This window comes from Puma concolor, chromosome D1 (assembly GCF_028749965.1).
Source record: "Puma concolor isolate L17-30 chromosome D1, mPumCon1.1.hap2, whole genome shotgun sequence".
NCBI lineage: Eukaryota > Metazoa > Chordata > Mammalia > Carnivora > Felidae > Puma > Puma concolor.
In genome coordinates, this window is record NC_141676.1 from 71,945,448 (window position 1) to 71,961,572 (window position 16,125).

At 37.0% G+C, this 16,125-nt stretch overlaps 1 protein-coding gene and 1 non-coding gene across 5 annotated transcripts in view; both read right to left on the reverse strand.

The window, feature by feature from the left end:
* GRM5 (glutamate metabotropic receptor 5) overlaps positions 1-16,125 on the reverse strand; it is a 534,058-nt gene that overhangs the window by 120,094 nt on the left and 397,839 nt on the right. The window lies entirely within an intron of this gene.
* Positions 2,731-2,837, reverse strand: LOC112866271 (U6 spliceosomal RNA). The gene has a single exon (XR_003224106.1). It is a non-coding gene; the product is annotated as a U6 spliceosomal RNA (small nuclear RNA).

The following is a 16,125-nucleotide window of genomic DNA, read 5'->3' on the forward strand; positions in this document are numbered from 1 at the left end:
ACCTCTACTACAGAATACTTTCTGTCATGCACTAGAATTACCTATGTGCTTGTCTGTGCCTACCACGGGGTATGAGCCACCTGAGGGCTAAAACTGTCTTGGGTACACTGTATGCTCCACAGTTCCTAACGCTGTGGTGAGTAAGCAATCCATTCCTTCATTTAACATTTACTAAGCACCTATTTTTTGCAAAAGCCTCAAATCATACCATGAGATTCAGAATTTAGTTCACACTAGGCAATGAGTTCTATGCAGGTCAGGCCCACACTGATCTTGCTTTCTAGTACCCAGAATAATATTCAACATTGTCAGTAATGGTGGGTCATATGAATGATGGATGACTATGGATAGAACTCCTGTATGGAACTTTACATATAGTGGGCCAGACAAATAAATTTGTGTTATAATGAAGATGCAACTAGCTTCTTGGGACCATAGGTTAAGATTAATAAAATAAAGGACATGTTAAGTGAGCTGGGGCTTGGACAGAAATTAGAGATATCAAGAAGGAAAAACAAAAGTCCATGAAAGGGCTGAATTGACCAATGACATCACATAACTCATTCAGACTTTCCTAAGACTATATCATGTGCTTTTTTCTATATCAGGAAGCATGGCAGCACTGGGAGCCCAGAGCTGTATCCATACACCTGTAGAGATACCAATTTCTAATATCTGCTTTGGCTCCAATTTATAACTGTGTCTGAAATACAGGCAGTTGACCTCTAAATGTTCATATTGAAATGCAAATGAATGCAGCAGCTGCAGAAAGAAGACACATCTTCAGGGAGCTACAGAAATTCAACAGGGATTGTACACTTCTATGTGCAGAACACCAAATTTTAAATGTAAATGATTCACTGTGAGCAGCCGGTTGGTTGGCAGGCCTGTGATGGATATGTGATTTCAGATAGTGTATCTCTTTCATTCACATTACAGTATTGTGAGGAACTTCCATATGGTATGTAAATGAAGGAAGACTTCCATAGGGATATGAAGGCTCGTGGTTGTATTATTTAAAAGAGTACATGGCAAAAAGCCATAGCATTACATTCTCCTTACTATACTAAGACCAGACTCCTAGGCCACAGCTTTCCAACTGGCCCTATCTGGCCAACCATCTTCATTGCCACTGTTCTTCCCTATTTTGTTTTATAATATTTCCTAAAGATGTGACATTCCCATCCTAACCAATGAGCTTCCTATCATATTATTTTATTTTATGAAAATTTCTTTGATGTGTATCTATTTTTGAGAGAGAGAGAAAGAGAGAGAGAGAGAGAAAGAGAGAGAGAAAGCAAGAGTGGGGGAGGGTCGGAGACAGAGAAGGAAACACATAATCCAAAGCAGGTTCCAGGCTCTCAGCTGTCAGCACAGAGCCTGATGCGGGGCTCCAACCCATGAACTGTGAGAGCATGACCTGAACCAAAGTCAGACGCTCAACCAACTGAGTCCCCCAGGTGCTCCCCTATCATATCCTGATACACAATTTAATGATCTCTCTACTGTGAAGCCTTGCTAGGGTTTCCCAGTAGAGTTGAATAATTCCTTTTTCAGACCTTCCTTATTTGGAAAACAAGGAAAATAATACCTTCTTGTAGAGTTGTGAGAATTCAAGACAGTATGTATAGAAGCCATGACCCCATAATATTATGGTACCAAATACTTGGAAGCTCTTGCTGGTGTTGTTGTATATCTAGTACAATTTATTTCCAAGAGATCACTTGGTTATTCAAAGTTATTTGTAAAATTAGCATTGCTCCCCACCTTTGAAAATTTGAGAATTACTATACCTTTTAATTTACAAAATGTTCCAGAGTTTATGCTTCTGAAAGTAAGTGATGCAAAAAATTTAAGTTTCATTATGACTTTTACTTCTAATTAAAAATAACAAACATAGGGGCGCCTGGGTGGCGCAGTCGGTTAAGCGTCCGACTTCAGCCAGGTCACGATCTCGCGGTCCGGGAGTTCGAGCCCCGCGTCGGGCTCTGGGCTGATGGCTCAGAGCCTGGAGCCTGTTTCCGATTCTGTGTCTCCCTCTCTCTCTGCCCCTCCCCCATTCATGCTCTGTCTCTCTCTGTCCCAAAAATAAATAAACGTTGAAAAAAAAAATTAAAAAAAAAAAAAAAACAAACATACTAGTTGAAAACCCCATCTAATAAGCAGTGTGATTGAAATGAAATAGAAAATTGAAAAAATGAATTATATTTCAGCATATAAACCCTCTGTATATAAACAAAATGTAGAGTTCACAAATTGTACATGTGAAAGATTAATTATCATGTCTAATACTAGAGATTTGATTAGGATAGAAAGACTTGATAGACATTGGATCTTTTTTTTAAGTTTATTTATTTATTTTGAGAGAAAGAGTGTGCATGTGCATTGAGTGGGGGAGGGGCAGAAAGAGGCGGGGGGAGAGAGAGAGAATCCCAAGCAGGCTCCACACTGTCAGTGCTGAGTCCAATGCGGGTCTCGAACTCACAAACCATGAGATCATCACCTCAGCCAAAATCAAGAGTCAGACCCTTAACCAACTGAGCCACCCAGGCGCCCTTAACTTTGGATCATTTTTATCAGAAACTATTTATGAAGCTCCCTCTGCTGAGTGTGCTAGGTACTGTACCACTAGTACTAGCTTCTTCATTATAGATATTGCATTAAAATCACAATAATTCCACTTTTAACTATGACAGTAATTTTTTTTTTTTTTTTTTTTTTTTTTTTTTTTTAAATATGGAACGCTTCACGAATTTGCGTGTCATCCTTGCGCAGGGGCCATGCTAATCTTCTCTGTATCGTTCCAATTTTAGTATATGTGCTGCCGAAGCGAGCACGACAGTAATTATTTTTTATAAACTATTTTATTTCAAAATAATTTCAAAAGTGGGCATTAATGGAGAAGAGCTGGGAGAAGACAGTATCCCACAGATGCTGGATACTAGGTGCTTTCCATTCATTACCTAATTTAACCCTCATGGCAGACATATGACCTAACACTATTTTCTGCCTTTGTTCCACTTTACTACATTTTAGCTCTATGTTATTGGGCATTTTAAGTCTCCGAGTCCAAACTGTCTCACCTAAAGTGAAATTTCAAACTCAGTTCAGGCTGGCTCTATGGACCGACCTTTCCACACCAGTATCTCCCCTAACTTTATATAAACATAAGAAAGTCACTTTTGCAAATGTCATTTTACTTCACTTGGGAGTGAGAATCACTATCCCTATTATCTTCTGAGGGTTAAGACTTGAGGAGAAATGAGAAAGTATATGTAAAATGTTTTGATTAATAGTAATGAGTAGTATTTATTGGGGAACTATCAGTATTCTAATTAGCCATTATAGAAGCCCTGTGAGTAGATACTACCATTAGCCTCAATTTTTATACAAGGAAAATGAGGTTCATTTATGATAAACAAGTTTTCTAAAGACAAACAGATTGAAAAATTAAATTGTATAATTTCAGAAAATAAACTTCTGGCATGTCAGAAATTAGGAAATTCCTGCCTCAATAATGTATAATTAGGAAATATCTTAACTAGAAATATATTCTTGATTATATAATTATATGCTTAGTCTAAATAATAATAACAATAATAATAAAAATAAAATAATAATGAAATAGAAAAGATTAAAATATAGATAAAATAAAGCAAATATATATATATATCCAAAATTTGGGTTAATTCTATATATACTATATATAAAAAGGGGGATGAAGAGGAAAAAGGGAAAAGTTTAAATTAAAAAAAAACTTTAAAAAATTAAATTAAAAAAATCAACAAAATAAATTAAAATTTTTAAAAATTAAAAAAATTAAAAAATAAAAAATTACAAAAAATAAAAATAAAAAAATAAAAGGGGGTAGAGGAAGAAAAAGGGAAAGACAAATATAAATCTATGTGTGTCAGATTCTAGTTTTTAATATACATTTTTGACACTTTTCTCTCACTTCTTCTTAATCCTCTGAAATACCCATATCCAAGTCCTGTCAATATATCTTCAAACTCTATTCACTTCTCTACATCTCTGCCATCACTGATTTAGTCCAAATGACCATCATCTCTCACTTTTATTACCATAATTGCCTCCCAACCAATTTAGCTTCATCCACCCTTTAATCTACTCTCCATACACATAAAGAATACGTTTTGAAAAACAAATCTGATCATGTCACCATAGTCTTCTGTGATTCTCATCACTCATAAAAACTTTGAATGAATTCCCATTGTCTTAAGATAAAAATAAGCATGTTGCTTATACTCTGCCTACCTCTCTGGCTCATCTAGAGTGACTAACCTATGATAAATCCCAAGTTATTTATTATATCCCTAGAGTATATAAGATATAACAACTGCATTTGAAAATAGTTGCTAGGCACACTTATGCACTGTTGGGAATGTAAACTTGTTAAGCCACTGTGGAAAACAGTATGGAGTTTCCTCAAAAAATTAAAAATAGAATTGCCATATGATCCAGTTATTCTACTAGTGGGTATTTATCCAAAGAATACAAAAACATTAATTCAAAAAGATATATGTACCCCTATGTTTATTGCAGCATTATTTACAATGGCTAAATTATGGATGGCGCCCAAGTGTTCCTCAGTAGATGAATGGATGTAGAAACACATATTGGAATATTATATATAGAAAAATATATATGAAATATCTGAAAAACTATATATTTGAATATTACTCAGCCATAAAAAAGAATGAAATCTTGCCATTTGCAACAACATGGGTGGATCTAGAGGGTATAATGCTAAGTAAAATAAGTCAGTCAAAGAAAGACAAATACCATATGATGAAAGATATTCATATGTGGAATTTAAGAAACAAAACAGACAAGCAAAGAAAAAAAGAGACAAGCAAAAAGACACTTAACTATAGAGCACAGATGCTTACCAGAGGGGAGGGGAGTGGGGGGATGGGTGAAACAGGTGAAGGGGATTAAAAGTACACTTATTATGATGATCACTGAGCAATGTATAGAATTGTTGAATCACTATATTGTATAACAGTAACAACACTGTAAGTCAACTATACTGGAATTAAAATATTTTAAAAAGAAGAACATAACTAATAATAACTAATAACAGAATAAGAAATTGAAAGTGACCAAAAAACAAAACAAAACAAAACAAAACAAAACACAGCAAATTGTAAAGCATTGCTAGTATCTGGACTGAATAGTTTTTCAAATACTCTAGCACTGTATTAACATAGAGAATCATGGAGGAGTGTAATATAAGAAACCAGCCTTTGAACATTAACTTTTTTACCTCCTAGGCTTAGTCCCAACTTAATTCTCTGCCATCATGTCACCAGGCAGATACATGTCATCAGAGAACCAGACAGATACAACACACTGTAAGTCCTTTCCAGTGGACTCATATTTAATGCCATGGGTTGAAGACAAAACCTAGTAGCATAGAAACCATGAAGCTAAATCTCTTTGAAATTGATACTCAGTGAGAGACTGATTTTTCCTGCTTTACATCATTCTGCAAAATTTCAAGTTTCAATCAACGGTGGCTTAATATTATCAGCTGGATAACTACTTATTAATAATTTGAGTTCTAATTCATCTATTAATTTTTACAATAATTATTTGTTAGGTTCTACCTAGTGTTCCACAGGTTTGTTTTGCATATATAGAAGGCAGCACAATATAATACAAATAACATAATTTTAGAGGCTTGGATTCAAAAATTTTAGCTCTTTATTTGTCAGTGATCTGTCCTTGTCTGGACAAGCCATTGTAAGCCTCTTTGGGCCTTAGTTTGCTCATCTATAAAACAACACCAATCATAATTTCTGAGGATCAAGACAGAGCAAGTGAATGAAAGAGCAAAATAAACCATTTTACAATGACTACAAATTAATATTATTAATTTATAATCTATAGACATGAAGGCAAGTTATACCAGTTCTCCAAAGAAATCTGTGAGCTGGTTCATTCTGGCATGATATCTATCTGTAGTGAAGCAAATAAGAATTGAAAAATCATTGTCCTTTGGAAGGAAGTCCTGCTTCTTAGGTCTAATTATTGCTGGAATTCAAAGCAGACCTGCCCTTGGGTATATTAACTGTGGCCCATCTGTAGAGGTTTCTTTCCTGTGTCTGAAATACTTCTCCTTCCCTGCTTAGTCTCCAGGGCTGATCCATTTAAAAAAAAATCAGAGTAGAAAGTTATGGAGTTAAAAAGTTAAATGATTCACAAAGGAATTTTAAACTGTATACAGTTTCTTGTGTAAAAAAATATTTTCTAAACTATTATCTTGTTTAAAAAGAATAAAGATACATTACTGCTTAAATGCACAGTTCATCTTATCATTGTGAATATGTAATGATTTCATTATAGCCTGGACTTCAATCTCTTTAATTCATGGGATCACCAATTCAGCACAAAGCTCAAAGCTGTGTGCTGGGGGGAACTATGGTCATTTAATCAATATGTAACATACATTCTTTTCTTCATTTAACAAGTATTTATTGAGTACCAACTATACATCAGAACTGTGTAGTCAGTGTTTTCTGCAAATATTAAGTACCTACTGTATTCAATAATCTGTAAAATTGCTTACTGGCAGCAGAGAAGTCAATCCCATATATGTGATCATGGGTTAATTTATTTGGAATTGTACAGCCTGAGGTTTGACACTGCTTTGCCACTTACTAGCTGTGCAATCTTGGGAAAGTCATTTAACCTCACTAAGCATTTTTCCTTCCTTTTCTTTTCTTTTCTTTTTTTTTTTTTTTTTTTTTAAAGTAGGCTTCACACCCAGTGCAGAGCCCAGCGTGGAGTCCAGTGTGGAGACCTGAGTGGAATCCCATGTGGAACCCAGTGTGGGGCTTGAACCCACGACCATGAGATCAAGACCTGAGCTGAGATCAAGAGTTGGACGCTTAACCTACTGAGCCATCCAGGCATCCCCTTCCATTTTTTAATAAACAGACTCTAATAGTAGCTACCTCAAGATTGATGGGAGTATAACATGAGATAGTGCCGGGAAAGTGTGGGTAAGAATAAAGCCTAGCAAGCAAGTAACTGCATATTACATGTTAATTATGATAGTGATAATGAGACCAATTACAGTATTCACAATTATTGAATTAATCTATAGTAATCTTCATTATTTGGCCTCACACAATCCAAATCCCCTTCCTAATTTTGATAAACTCCTTATTGTACCTAGATTCTAGTAGGCTTTATCATACTTTCATTAGGGAAGTTGAAGTGGCCTTGTCTCACTGCATTCTCTGGGCCCTGGTTGCCATGTAATGGGAATATAAATAATCCAGGCTCAGTAAATTATAAATTTTCTCCCAGGAATCTGTATAAAGTGAAGTGAAGCTAAAGGATGGCTGGTATTTATTCATAATGAAGTGAATGGTAGGGGGCAAATGCAGTTATATTCTGGCTAAACAGCCAAAAGCAGGGCTTATTTCATGGCTTTAGGGAGTTGGTCCAAGTTTCCAAACTTGGTCCTACAGCAGCCAGTAGATCCTGAGAGGACTCAATATTCTTTCGAATATTTATTTATATTTATATTCATTTTCATTTGTTTTACCTTGGAGAGCCAAGCTAACAGTGGTTTCCAGTGATTACAAGCAAAACCTCTGACAGGAGTCAAATTGTTTGCAAAAGCAACCTGTTATCAGTGGGACAACTACTCACTAATTATATGAATTCCAATTCTCTGTTAATTTTTATAATAATTACTGGCTTGGCTCTATCCAGTATTCCATGGGTTTATGTAGGTGCCTACAGTCCAACAGAGGTAAATTATTTAATTTTAATATTGAAGTAGAGCCACGGACCAAAAGATTTCCTGAGTTGAATTATTAAACAAAGAGAATGCAGACATCAAATTTGGTTCACTACTCCTGCTTTCCATTGTCAGGGACAGCAGATGCCTTGCACCCCTGGAAGCTGATTTCATAAGAGAGAGCACTCTCCAATTACTTGTGACTATTTGAACCAGCTGATTCAATTTAGAGACAGAATCACCAGATCAGTTTTCTTGTCTGTCTCATTGCAGATTGAGCCTTAATTAAATATTACCCAAAAGCACAGAGGGAAACCCTAGTCCTTGCCTATTTCTTTGCTTCCTCCAAAGAAACTGAGAAACATGAGAGGATGGAAAAATGACAACAGAGAAACTGGAATAAGAAACTTAAGTTTTCAGGCATCAAGGGAATTCCTACTAGAGAAAACTTGCCATGTGCCTCTGAGATAGTCAGATTAAACACCAGTGTTCTTTTCTAAATCTTCCACATGATGACTGGTAATATCTAGTTATCCAGGATTTTTAAAATATCTCCCCTTTTGAAGCAATTTACTATATGGTAGATAAGGTGTTCTAGAACAATAAAACACCCTTGAATATTGTTTTTATATTTTGTTAGAATTTCCAGGTGTAGCATATGCCAACTTGAACAGAATATGGAAAACATTTTGACTTGTAACATCCATAGAAGAGTTTGCACATAGTTTGTAAATGTACAAACCTCTTGTGTCGCTCTCTACTGTGGTGTGGCCTATAGGGGTTTTTGAATTCGTTTGTTTAACATTTTTCATACATTGTAATCTTTGGCTGAACTCTTAGAATCATTCTTTTATTTGTTCTGAAGTGTTGGGATTTTCAGCTCTATGAAACTACTAGAGAAAAATATGGTGTGGAAGAAACATTCTAATAATGATAGGATTTATTGAATTTTATTAAATGCCAGAGACTAAGTGCTATGGACTGAACTGTGTCCTCTCAAAAGCCCTAACTGCCAATGTGATATTTAATATAAGGCCTTTGGGAGATGGGCCCTTTGCAAGGTATCTGGGATGGGGACTATGAGTTCATAAGCGTGGAGCCCTCATGTTGGGATTAAGATCCTTATAAGAAGAGACATCAGAGAGCTTGCTCCCTTTCTTTTTGCTGTGTGAAGGGGCACCTGTCTGCAAGCCATGAAGAAGAGGTTCTCACCAAAACCTCATAATATTAGAACTCTGATCTTGAGCTTGCAGAACTGTGAGAAAATAAATTCTGCTACTTGTACATCCCAGTCTATGGCATTTTGTTATGGTAGCCTCAGCTGACTAAGACACCATTTAAGTGTTTCATAGGTACTACTGCATCATCTATATAAGATCTCTATCAGGTAGGCATTTAATGCCATCCCAAATTCACATCTGAAGAAAGTAAGGAAAGAGAGTTTAAGCAACTTGTCCAGTGTCACAGAGCTATTAAGTGGCAGAGCTGGGTATATAAATCTAGCCTGTCATGTGCCAGAGCTGGCCCATAACCACTCTGGTATGATGGCTCCAATGTGTACAACAATTTTTGTAAATTTGCCACTCATCAATTTAATCACATCTTTCATATTTATTAATATATGCATTTACAACATATTTCTTTGAGGAATATTTTTAGGTTGAATGGTCCGTGCTCCTTCTGCAGTTACTGTCTGAATGATGGGCATTAAGGACAGTTTTGAATTGGCCTCTAGCCTGGAGTTCTCCATGCTTCCACCCAGGCTTCTAGTCTTGTTTTTAATGTAATTTTTCACCAGGGGCTCTTCATTCCCACTGCATGTTACTAAAGTACCAGTCCCACTTCTGTCTCTATACCTGTGTAACTTCAAACATGAAATATTTGAAAGGAAACTCATTTTCTCTTCCCGATCTATCCTTTTTTTTTTCTATTTTGTCTATTTTTCTATTAAAATTTTTTTTCTCAATCACCTATATTTGAAAACTTGAAGTCACCCTTGACTCCTCCCTTTTCCTCAGCCCCACACAAGGTCTCCAAGTTTATATCGCTCTTCTGTTATACAATAGTAGCTACCATGACATTCTCACATTCCCAGTGGATTAATACAATAAAGTTTATTTCATGCTTACTTCTAACACTAATCTTTCCTTTATCCAAAAAACTCCCAAAGATACTGTCAGATGAACCTTTTTAAAAAAATATTTATTTTTTATTTATTTTGAGAAAGAGAGAGAGAGGGCAGGAAAGGGGGAGAGAGGGAGGGAGGGAGAGAATCCCAACCAAGCTGGATGTGGGGCTTGACCTCACAAACCATGAGATCGTGACCTGAACTGAAATCAAGGGTACTGAGCCACCAAGCTGCCCCTCAAATCAAGCTTTTTAAATGGATTTTTGATTATATAATCTTCATGCTAAAAAATCTTCAACAATTACTTAATATGTAAAAGAAAATTCTTCAAATCATGGTCTAGCATGCACAATCCTTAAGAAACTTTTCCCCACTTTCATTTCCAGTCTTATCAGTTACTATATATCATACCTCACTCCAGTTGAACAAGTTCACCCTGCTATTACCTGAATGGGCCTTGTATTTTCTCAACTCTATCCTTAATTTCTCTAGACTTCAAAGCTTAGAATAATCTGTGTCAGACTCATAGCCCAACTAAACTTCTGGACTTAACTTAAATATCAGCTATATCATTAAGCCCTAACCTCCCCAGACACAAGCAATAACCACTTCTCTAATGCCTAAAGCTCTTAAGGCCTCTTTCACTAATTTTCTACTTAACAACTATAACATTACATTAAAAATATCCCCAGGTAAATTGTAAGATACCCAAGGGAAGAGGTCAACCACTAGCTAATCTTTGCATCCTCTCTTATGACTTTTGAATTAGGTCAAGATCTTACTTAATCAGTGTTCAAAAATGATAATTTGATAAAGAAGACATAATAAAAATTGAATAAATTCCATGAATTTGCATCAGTACTTTATTTTTTTGAAAAGAAAGCATGTGCCACTTAGGTCATATTTAATATCTTCTCTGAGGCTTTGAAGTAATCTGCAAAATATTTTAGAAGCAACAGCTCAAATATCCTGGGTATATTGCAAAAATTGGATTGAGAGAGTCATTGGGAATCAACATGGTTAACAGATGGATTCTCTAATTCTTGTAATCCCTCTGGAGTAGAGTAACATTTAAGTATCATGACAAAAGTCTAGGAGCTGCTGACCATCAGCAGCAGTAGGAGGAGACATCAAGTCAGGACAATGAAAGTACCTTCTGTGACAACCCTTGCATTTCCAGTAACTTAATACAATACATTCATTTCTTGCTCATATCACAGTCTGATGCAGATGGTAAAGTTGTCCTGGGTCTTCCAAGTGACCTCGGAACCAAGATCTTTCTTTTTTTTTTTTTTTTAATTTTTTTCAACATTTATTTATTTTTGAGACAGAGAGAGACAGAGCATGAACAGGGGGAGGGCCAGAGAGAGAGGGAGACACAGAATCCGAAACAGGCTCCAGGCTCTGAGCTGTCAGCACAGAGCCCGATGCGGAGCTCGAACTCACGGACCGTGAGATCGTGACCTGAGCGAAGTCGGACGCTCAACCGACTGAGCCACCCAGGCACCCCGGAACCAAGCTCTTTCTATCCCATGACTTGTGAATCGAAGTGCTGTCATTGTCCATATACAAATAGAATGGACTCTGCTACTCCAGCACTACTTTCCCATTTTCTCAGGCTAGTCTCTCTGCTTGGTCTCTCCTCTCCACTTACCCATACTATGTCCAAGCTATCCAATCCAATGATCCTTGGATACCCTGGTTTTCACTGATTTCTCCTATCCATAGACTTCTATGACTCTTGCTAGTTAAGCATTTCAGCAATGCTTTAAAACTGAGAGACCTTGTGGCATAGTGAGCAGACTGGGGACTGTGGAGTTGGACTGGGTACAAGTACTTGCAGTGCAACTTGTCCTGGAAAATCTAGTGAATCTCTCTAAGCTTCAGTGTCTATTGAAAAAACAGTTATACTACTATAACCCAAGAGAATTATATGAGGAATAAGAGATACAACTGTACTTAAGTCTCCCTTCCACAGTGCCTGGCATATAGAATCCCTCAATAAATAAAGGTTCCCTCTGCTTCACTTCCACTAGTTAAAAATACTCAATGCTTCCACTGCTACTGCTGAGATCCAAGCCATCATCTATCATTTGATTACTGCAATAGCCTTCTAATTACCTCCCTACATTCTTTTTTGCCCACACTTACCATCTATTCTTAACATGACAGCCAAAGTGATCTTTAAAAAGCCAGTTCAAGTCCTTCCTTTGCCCAAATCCTTTAATGGCTTAAGGTTTCAGTTGAGTAAAAGCCAAAGTCAATGCAATGCCAACAAGACCTTACAAGATCTCTCCCTCTGTTACCTCTTTGCCATCATCTCCTCCTAGTTTCTTCTAACTAACTCTGCTCCAGCCACACTGGCCTTCCAACTCTTGTCCCTCTCTGAACTTCTGACCCATGATTTCCTACTACTGTAACATCTTCCCCCCTGTCCACCTGGGCTACTCCCTCATCTCCTCCTTGGATTTATACAAAGTCACTTTCTTAGTAAGGTCATCTCTGTCTACCCTATTCAACTGCATCCTCCCTTACATTCTAAATCGTGCTTCCCTGCTTTATTTTCCTTTTAGCGATTATCATTATCTAATAGAATACATAATTTACTTATCTAGTTTGTTTTAATCTATCTCCCCCTAATAAGCAGGTAAGCTCCATGAAGGCAGGAAATTTTGTCTCCTTAGTTTTCTGCTATAGCCCCAGCAACAACAAAAATAAATAAATCAGTGGCACATAGTAGGCATTCAATTAGGAGTTTGCTGAAGGGATAAATAACTTATTTAGTTTTAATATATTTTATTCTTTTATGTTGGTACCTTAAAGTCAAGTACCAGATCTTATGCTTCCCTTGATTTCCACCCAGTATTACCCAATGTTGTTAGAGCACAACAATAATTTACCAATGTGAATTATCTTTTAACAGTCAAGCTCTTTCACATCATTTTCTAAGTGATCATATCTTTGACGAAAGGCTCTCTTGTCACCTCAGTGCCACATCACAGCTGTGGGGGACAGGAGCTTCTTTATTTAGTAACCATCTGGCCTGGGTGGCAGTTCTCTACAATTTTTAAAGGTTGTGACACTGGCAATTACTGAGATGTCAAAACACTAGGCCAGCCATGGGGGCTGTGGCAACAACCAACCCACACAGTTGCCATGGTGATGTGGGTAAACTCATATATAGCATCTGACACTCAGACATAAATTTAAAATTAAAGTTAGCTTATATATTGGCTCAAGGAAAGGCATCTGGCTATAAAGCAGGTACACTAGACTAAAACACTTACATTAATATGAAGACTAAGGCCATCAAAAGGAAGAGGAAATAAGTGTGTATGTGTGTGTGTGTGTGTGTGTGTGTGTGTGTTTTAATGTCATATTCTAATAAAATGCTGTTAATAAAAACCCTTGAGAAAGTCGGGATAGAAGGAACATACTTAAACATCATAAAAGCCATTTATGAAAAGCCCACAGCTAACATCATCCTCAACAGGGAAAAACTGAGAGCTTTTTCCCTGAGATCAGGAACACGACAGGGATGCCCACTCTCACCACTGTTGTTTAACATAGTGTTGGAAGTGCTAGCATCAGCAATCAGACAACAAAAGGAAATCAAAGGCATAAAAAGTGGCAAAGATGAAGTCAAGCTTTCGCTTTTTGCAGATGACATGATATTATACATGGAAAATCCGATAGACTCCACCAAAAGTCTGCTAGAACTGATACATGAATTCAGCAAAGTTGCAGGATACAAAATCAATGTACAGAAATCAGTTGCATTCTTATACACTAACAATGAAGCAACAGAAAGACAAATAAAGAAACTGATCCCATTCACAATTGCACCAAGAAGCATAAAATACCTAGGAATAAATCTAACCAAAGATGTAAAGGATCTGTATGCTGAAAACTATAGAAAGCTTATGAAGGTAATTGAAGAAGATTTAAAGAAATGGAAAGACATTCCCTGCTCATGGATTGGAAGAATAAATATTGTCAAAATGTCAATACTACCCAAAGCTATCTACACATTCAATGCAATCCCAATCAAAATTGCACCAGCATTCTTCTCGAAACTAGAACAAGCAATCCTAAAATTCATATGGAACCACAAAAGGCCCTAAATAGCCAAAGTAATTTTGAAGAAGAAAACCAAAGCAGGAGGCATCACAATCCCAGACTTTAGCCTCTACTACAAAGCTGTCATCATCAAGACAGCATGGTATTGGCACAAAAACAGACACATAGACCAATGGAATAGAATAGAAACCCCAGAACTAGACCCACAAACGTATGGCCAACTCATCTTTGACAAAGCAGGAAAGAACATCCAATGGAAAAAAGACAGTCTCTTTAAAAAATGGTGCTGGGAGAACTGGACAGCAACATGCAGAAGGTTGAAACTAGACCACTTTCTCACACCATTCACAAAAATAAACTCAAAATGGATAAAGGACCTGAATGTGAGACAGGAAACCATCAAAACCTTAGAGGAGAAAGCAGGAAAAGACCTCTCTGACCTCAGCCGTAGCAATCTCTTACTCGACACATCCTCAAAGGCAAGGGAATTAAAAGCAAAAATGAATTACTGGGACCTTATGAAGATAAAAAGCTTCTGCACAGCAAAGGAAACAACCAACAAAACTAAACAGGCAACCAATGACATATTGGACAAAGGGCTAGTATCCAAAATCTATAAAGAGCTCACCAAACTCCACACTCGAAAAGCAAATAACCCAGTGAAGAAATGGGCAGAAAACATGAATAGACACTTCTCTAAAGAAGACATCCGGATGGCCAACAGGCACATGAAAAGATGCTCAATGTCGCTCCTTATCAGGGAAATACAAATCAAAACCACACTCAGATATCACCTCACGCCAGTCAGAGTGGCCAAAATGAACAAATCAGGAGGCTATAGATGCTGGCGAGGATGTGGAGAAACGGGAACCCTCTTGCCCTGTTGGTGGGAATGCAAATTGGTGCAGCTGCTCTGGAAAGCAGTGTGGAGGTTCCTCAGAAAATTAAAAATAGACCTACCCTATGACCCAGCAATAGCATTGCTAGGAATTTACCCAAGGGATACAGGAGTACTGTATAGGGGCATAGGGGCACTTGTACCCCAATGTTGATGCAGCACTCTCAACAATAGCCAAGTTATGGAAAGAGCCTAAATGTCCATCAACTGATGAATGGATAAAGAAATTGTGGTTTATATACACAATGGAGTACTATATGGCAATGAGAAAGAACGAAATATGGCCCTTTGTAGCAACGTGGATGGAACTGGAGAGTGTGATGCTAAGTGAAATAAGCCGTACAGAGAAAGACAGATACCGTATGTTTTCACTCTTAGGTGGATCCTGAGAAACTTAACAGAAACCCATGGGGGAGGGGAAGGAGAAAAAAAAAAAAAAGAGGTTAGAGTGGGAGAGAGCCAAAGCATAAGAGACTCTTAAAAACTGAGAACAAACTGAGGGTTGATGGGGGGTGGGAGGGAGGGGAGGGTGGGTGATGGGTATTGAGGAGGGCACCTTTTGGGATGAGCACTGGGTGTTGTATGGAAACCAATTTGACAATAAATTTCATATATTGAAAAAAAAATAAAAAAGAAAAAAAGAAAAAAAAAGAAAATAAAATGCTGTTAATCATCCTTCCTAGCCTGGAGATTTTTGGAAAATATATTTATTAATACCACATGGTGCATTTCAATTTCATTTCAGAATAATTTAATACAAGTATTTTTATTTACTTATTTATTATTTTTTAAAATGTTTATCTATTTTTGAGAGAGAGGGAGAAACAGAGCATGAGTGGAGGAGGTACAGAGAGAGAGGGGGACACAGAATCCAAAGCAGGTTCCAAGCTCCGGATTGTCAGCAGAGAGCCCACCATGAGGCTTGAACTCACGAACAATGAGATCATGACCTGAGCCAAAGTTGGATGCTTAACCAACAGAGCCACTAATACAAGTATCTTAAAACAAAACCTATTTTTATAATTTTATAGGTACAAAGGTTTAATACAACACTTATAGAGATCCTTCTTTAGGATTTTCATATATATGGTCTTGTCTTATCTTCACAATGAGTCTAAAATGTAAGTATTATCTAAATTGTATAAGTGAAAAGGCAAGAATAAGTAACTGGCCCAAGGTTACAGGGTGAGTGATAGGTGGAGATGAACTTAATACAGTCCCCCACCCACTACAAAGCTCTTC